At 49.0% G+C, this 7,286-nt stretch overlaps 1 pseudogene; it reads right to left on the bottom strand.

Moving 5' to 3' along the window:
* Positions 1–647: 647 nt before the first annotated feature.
* On the bottom strand, positions 648–2,515 carry LOC144109682 (uncharacterized; annotated as a pseudogene).
* Positions 2,516–7,286: the final 4,771 nt, after the last annotated feature.

Raw genomic sequence — 7,286 nt, 5'->3', positions numbered from 1 at the left:
TGAATGTGCCAATGGCGCAAAAAAAACTATGAAGCTAAAAATGACTTTTCTCTAGACTTCTGAGGAAGCGAACAAGCTAAAAAAAAATTAACACGCTTCCCACGCTAATGTGCTGCCAAGAATCCCAAACTTGACGCCCCTGCCAACCAGTTTTCTAAATATTTCGTTCCGTGCAATGCCCAGCGTTGTAAAAATATTTCTCTGTACACGGGATCACCAGGGCCTATCCTGGTCTTAAGCACTCCCATTGATGGATGATGAATGAATGTTTATTTAAGATTTTTCGTACTGTACAAAATGTGGGTGGAGAAAAAGAGGGGTTCACTATGGCCTCTGGAGGAGCTTCGTCACCCATAAAATTCGAGCACTCAGCATTAGTAGTTGATGCTTTACATAAAGGAGAACACTTCCTACTGTAGAGAAGAAGATAATAATTTATGAGAGCAGGCAAAACAAAGAATGAAAAATGGTAAAGTACATTTTAACTGTGTCACATATGCAACCTAGTCAACGAAGATTTCGCGAAGTGCAGAAATAGGCATTTTGTTTCAGTGTTTCAAGAGTGGCTGAACTTGGCTTGTAAAAACACAAAGTCAATCAAAGCAGGGTGTCATTAAAAAAACTCATTGGGAGTAAAAAAAGATACACTATTTACATTTAATAAGTGGAGGCTGCAGATTTGCTAGTACACAACACATGTGAAACACATCTGTCATTAGCGTAATTCGCTCAACTGGCACCCTGTTGTTTAAAATGTTGTGTATTTTAATCCTTTGGATCATTCGCTCGACATGAATCCTCACTTGTGCCACATTATACGTGTCCCTGACCTCTTGTGCAGTGATCTGAGGGGCTTGTAAAAATGGAGGCATCACAAGCACAGCATTCCGTGTTCCCAAAACTGTGCGGACTCCAGGAAATCCTTTGTCTGCAAGAATTAAATCGCCAGCCTCAACCAAGTCAAGAAAGCCGGAATCAACAGTGATGTGGGTGTCGGACATACTGCCTCCATAAGCGTTTGAATGAAAACAAATTGCTCCAGATGGCAATATGCCAACCAGAAATTTCTGCGTGTATCCACCTTTGTACATGGAATACAGAGTTTTCTGTTTCTGAATTGTTGGTGGCTGCTCAGTGCAAACTTCTGTGCAGTCAATAATCATAGTGCAGCCAGGAAAAAAAATAGTGGGCTCTGAAGCAAGTTGGCATTATAGATTGAATAACTCTAGTTGGTGGACGGAAAAACCATTGTTTTGTAGCAAATGCAAGAGTTTTTAAAATGCTTTTGAAGTGCCGTGATGCTGAGGTTTCATTTATGTTAAATAAGCTGGCCAAAGACGAATAGCTAATACCGAGCTTGAGCTTCATTAAGAAAATGAGGAGCCTATTTTCTTTCAAAACATCACACTTCCGCTCACGAGATATGGGAAGCATACTTAGCAATAGTGCATAAACCACACAGTTGACACTGCACAAATCTTCAAGACCACCCGAAGACTTTTCAATGCTGTCATAACCAGCAAAGTAGCTTGTCCGGTGGTCTGGTCCGCTGAAGGTGCTGGTAACAGCTGGCTTATGCTGCACTTCACAGTCACGAGTCTCACGATATGTGATCTGGGTCGACACGTCACACCCTTGGGCACAGCAAATTAACACAGAAAAGCTGCCACTGGCAGCACTTTCGTGGTCTGTTTGAGTTTCCTGGAACAAATTTCAAAGTGAACAAGAGTTTACAATGCCATTACAATGGCCATACTAAAAACAATTGTAACAAGTGTTATTCTTTGTAGCTTATGTTGTAAATGTCCTTGCTGGCCCACAAAGATAAAAAAAATTGTAAGTTGCATTCTGCGTCACATTAGGTGGAGGAAGACGTGTCGCAGTTGGCAGAACTCTATGCCAGTGTCCTGGTAAGATCGCCTTTCCTGGCCCGTCATGCACAGAGATAGAAAACATGATGCAGAATATTAAAGCATAGCTGAGTCAAGGAAGAAAGCTACATATGGCTAAGTTTCATAATTCAGAAATATTTTTTTTACTTGAGCACTGAAACTTTACAGCCCTCATGCATATGTTCTTAATTTCCCAGAAAATTACTGATTTTCACCTCCCTCAGTTAGCTCATATTTCAAAACATTTGGTCATTTAGTGTACTGCTCCTGACCTGGTAATAAACAAAACCAGGAACATGTGGTCCTCAACAGCTAAAAAAAAAAATCTACATTGTGGCGTCACATTCCTGAGCCCTAGCATAAAGTACTGCAGGAAAAAGAGGCAGTTGCACTTAATGTGATGCTGGAAATGTTCTCTTGGTGCTTAGAGCATATATATTGCTGAAAACATGGCGCTTGTGCTGCCAAACTGCAGTGAAACGTTCATGACAGGACATCGAAGCTCACCACAGAAGCAACTGCTGAATGGATTTCAGCTGCAGCACAGAGGAATTCTAGGCCATTCCAAGGTTCCCCACCGGATGTGTCCAGCTCAGGTTGGTCAGATGTAGAGGAATGGCCATCGTAAGTGGCACATGCTACGGATTCTTGATCTTGTGGACCTGCGGTAGCTGGCACTGCAGATCTTTGCATCCACCAGAAAAACCATTGGAAATTCAGATATGAGGGGTCCTTTCTATTCAACATGCATGCATACGTTTAGCTCTAATACAAAGAAAAACATGAGTCACAGTCTCGTATGAAATAAACAAATATAAACAAGCTACCTGTTAAATCTTGACAACTGGCCAGCAGAATCCCCTGACCGTTTCCTGTACACAGGTGGGAAGATTGTCGGGAGATAACCGGGATACGTTTCAATGGTACTCTTTTCACAATTGACAAAGTGCTTTGAGCATATTCTTGGGTTGTCATTTGGGCTCCAGTTAGAGAAGTCTTCACCACTGAAATATAATGCAACCAAATTTGACACGCAACACTGCAAAAGCAATTCAGACCCTTAACAAAGCATGTAAATCTGCGCGAGAAGCGCAAACACATAATCGAACGACAAACGGGAGGTGGGACCTGAATTAATAACTTGCGATTAGACCCGCGAGGCGTGCTGCTAAGTTAATTCAAGGTACCTTGACATGTACGCGCTAACGTTGTGCGTACGTACTTGAGTACCGGCATATGACAAAACCGCGACCAAGAGCCCCGCTTTCGAACACGACGAATCCCAATTTAAAGACCGTTATTCTGACAGAACCAGAATAATGGCTCCTTAGCACGGGAGCGCGACCGCAATTCGACGATACCAAGCGAGAGAACTACTAGCGGCGAATTTAATAAATGCTCAACATTACAGCTTCATTCAGCGACTCCGCATTTATACCTTTTTCTTCATTAGCTTGACACGAATGAAGACACCAGCGCAACTTACTTGACACGACGCACTGCAACGATCCACTTCAGTCGCCTTGTTGACTCGTACGACCTTGAAGGAAAACGAAACAGCTTCACGTCTCCGTTCCCTTCTCTGCTATGGCAGTCCTTCACGCAAAAGTATCTCCGGTTAGTTTTTTTTCCGAGTACGACCGACATCCATGGTGTGATGGCCGCGGTCAGAAAATCTGCAATGCTGCACAACCTCGCTGTTGGCGCCTTTCTCGGGAAGCGGAGCCGGCCGGGCCGCGCCGAGCTGCCTACTCAGTGCTGTTCCTTTCGACCACGAGACGGCGCCACATGTACTGGCAAACTACACTGCAGGTTGCCTATAACCGTAGGGACGGTGGTCACGACTGCGACACAAACGAGCCACGTGACCAGCGACGCCACAGGCGTAGCAAATAGGGCGGCTGTCTTGTGTGCGCCAGGGGTTGAGTGGCTGCGGCTGTGATCGGGGGCAGGCAACCGGATGGTAAGGTGGGGTTGCAGGTCGCTGGGGTTCTAACTGCCGGGTAGGTGGCCTGTAGACAGGGGCAGCAGGTGATTGCCGGGACCGCACCACGGCATCGGCGTACGTCAGAGGAGCCGCGATCAGGGGTGGCTGAGAAGGAGGTGGCAGGACTTCAGCGACCTGCTCCTCGATAACACGCTGTAGGTTGGGAGTGAGCGACGGCGCAGGCGTAGGCGGGCAGGTAGACAAAGAGAGCTGGCGTGCGACTTCCTCACGTACAAACTGCTGGATGCTCTGGAGGAGCGACTGTTGGTCCCCTGGGAGAGCCAAGCTGCAAAGTGCGGCATCCTGAAAGCCTGCACGCCGGGTAGAAAGGCGCTGTTTGCGCAGCTCATCGAAGCTTTGGCAGTAGCCGATGACACAAGAGACAGTCTGGGGATCTTTGGCGACGAGCATCTGGAAGACACCATCCTCAATGCCTTTCATAATGTGTCTGATCTTGTCGGCCTCACTCATAGAAGGGTTGACACGCTTGCAGTGGTCGACGACATCTTCTATATAACTGGTGAAGTTTTCACCGGATTGCTGGGCCCGATTTCGAAAGCGTTGCTCGGCGCGAAGCTTTCGCACTGCGGGACGGCCAAAGACTTCTGTCAGACTAGTTTCTAGAGCTGCCCAGCTTGAGATGTCAGCCGCGTGGTTGCGAAACCAGAGATTGGCTACGTCGCTCAGATAAAAGATAACGTTGGTGAGCTTGACGCCATCGTCCCACTTGTTGTAAGCGCTTACGCGTTCATAGGAGGCCAACCAATCCTCCACATCCGTGTCATCTGTGCCGCTGAAGATGGACCGGTCACGCTGCCGAGCGGCGCCTGAACAGAAGACAGCCGACGGAAGCGGTGAAGCGGTTTGGGTGAGGGTCTCATGCATTGCAGAGGTGGTAGGCAATGCGCGGGTGCGAAGCTCTAGGGCGATTGATCGTTGGCACCTCCACCACTTGTAATAAGAACACAGCACACTGCAAATACAGCACACACAGCACAGCACAGTAATAAGGGCACAGCACAGCAATAAGCACAGCGTCACGAACAACCAGCGGAACCGTCCAGGCACAGATCAGAGACCGCGTTCAGTTCAGAGCACGCACGAGCGACCGAGCGTTCGGCGCTCGAGGTTCGGAGTGTTCGGCGCTCGAGCTTCGCAGTGTTCGGCGCTTCTCGTCGTCTTCTTCGTTGAGCGCCAGCCTCTGACGATTCTAAAGCCCGTGTCCAGTCTTACAACTGATGTACTAGGCTTCCTTTAAGTGCTCTCCTTGACTCGCATAACAAAGGGGTCATCCTTCAAAGAGATTTCCAGTCAGGCTCGGCACAAGGTCGGACCATGTCTATGCTGCACATTCAGCACTGCGCCTCACACGGTCACTTCACCTCAAAATCTGGGTCACGCCAAGCAGTAGCAACTTAGTAAGTCTCCATCAGAAAAAAAATGAAAATTGGTTTTTGGGGAATAGAAATAACGCAGTATCTGTCTCACATATCTGCGGACACCTGAACCGCACCGTAAGGAAAGGGATGAAGGAGAGACTAAGAGAAGAATGGAAGAATGAGGTGCCGTAGTAGAGGGCTCCGAAATAATTTCGACCACCTGGGGATCGTTAACTTGCACTGACATGGCACAATTCTCGGTCCTCAAGCATTTCGCCTTGTCACAACTACCGCTCGTCGACTGGCTGCATAACGCAAGCCATCGAGGCACAGGGGTTGCTTACGCTTACCTGTGGCCTAAAGTGGAGTGTTTCTCAACATTTATTTGTAAAGGTCGGTCAGCTTGTGCGTGGTGCATGTGTGTCGGTGCGTCGGTGATCGAGAAGGAACTCAACGGGTTGAGGTTTCTAAAACAAACACTTTACTTGGCGGCAGAGAACAAGACAACAAGGTAAAAACGAACAAAGGGAGTGGCAGAAGGAACGATACAAAACACGAAACGCGACAAGCAGGAGACACACAATGCAAAAGTTAACCCCTTCAGTCAAGGCGAGAACAACAAAGGCCTACAATGCATTAGATGTACAAAATACAACGTTATACGGACAAAGAGAAGGAAAAGTCCGGCGGATAGTTGACATACGGGGTCCGAGGTGACGACTCCAGTTCGAGTGGCTGTCGATGCAGAGATAGCTCGAAGGCGGCGGGCCTTGTGCGATGGAACGTGTGCCTCGGCGCGGTACTTCGGCCCTCAACGCCGCGGACACACCATCCAGCCTCTTTTGCTGCCTGTCTTCTCCCGACTGTCCTCAGCTCCCCGCAACCCGGACGGGGCCGGCGGCCTGGCACACAGTTTCCCTCCCATCATCGGGACGCTTTCTATTTGTTTCTCCACGCAGGGGACCACGGGGAAGAGGGGTCACCGTAACCGGCAAAGCACCCCAGGAGCGCGCCGGAGAGCCGCGCCTTCGGGAGGGCAGGAAAAAGCGCACATGACGTGTCTCCCGTGACAGCTGTCGCCACTCGGCCGCGCCTGCACGCTCGAGTTTCGGCAACCAGCGCATATGCGCCACTGTCTTTGAAAACACCACGCTTCCTAAGAACTCCAATATTTATTTGGTTTGCCGATGGCTGAGCTCCGAGAAAGACCTCGACGGATCCCCCGCAAGCAGCCGTGCTGCGACCCAGTTACTGCTCTACGTGAGCCTTCTCCTCTGCTCTCTCCCAATGGGCCACGTCCCGCTTGTCTGACACGCCTGCATCGATACACGGCCGCCGTGCAAAATAACTATTTTAGTCTTGCAGCGTACAAGTCGCTGCAATAGCGGGTGGTCGCCGACTGAACACGCGTTATTTTTCATAATGAAGTCAAATGTATGGTTGAGAGCATCGCAGTGCACTGAGCACTGATACCCATAACATTTGGCTCCGTGAAAATGCTTTCCGAAGTAATCAACGGGCAGTAGGGGCGCAACGAAGTCCACTAATGATTTACTGAAGACAGAAAGCGACAGCTGGCGCGAAACATGCATAATTAAAGCGCATGTCTCCTCCCAAATGCTTAGGCCCCACGGCTGAGCTTGGCATTGCAACCGTGAATCCCATTAGCAATACGGATCCTCGGGACGCGCTGCTTCCCGTTTACAGCGATCAGAATAGGTGGGGCTGAGAGGGAGACGTCTATAGGACATTGTTTGTGGGCTGCGCGATAACAGATGCTGGAGACGAGAAGCCATGTACAGTCCGCAGAAACTGGCTAACTACGGAGAGCAGCGACTCGTGAATTCCGGGACGTGCCGACTGGCTCCTTGGGGACCACGTTTGGTCTGGAAGTGGCATTTTCACCTAAGGCAAGAGGAATCTAGGCTGTCTAACTGGGCAGATTTTTCACGGCAGCGTATTATGATTCTTTGTGGGGCCGCATTACTGCTTCCGGAGTGGCTATGTTTTCCGGTCGGGAATATTTCT

The sequence above is a fragment of the Amblyomma americanum genome, chromosome 11 (genome assembly GCF_052857255.1).
Source record: "Amblyomma americanum isolate KBUSLIRL-KWMA chromosome 11, ASM5285725v1, whole genome shotgun sequence".
Lineage (NCBI taxonomy): Eukaryota > Metazoa > Arthropoda > Arachnida > Ixodida > Ixodidae > Amblyomma > Amblyomma americanum.
Note: the sequence above shows the minus strand (reverse complement) of the source record. Positions and strands in the feature narration are given on the sequence as shown.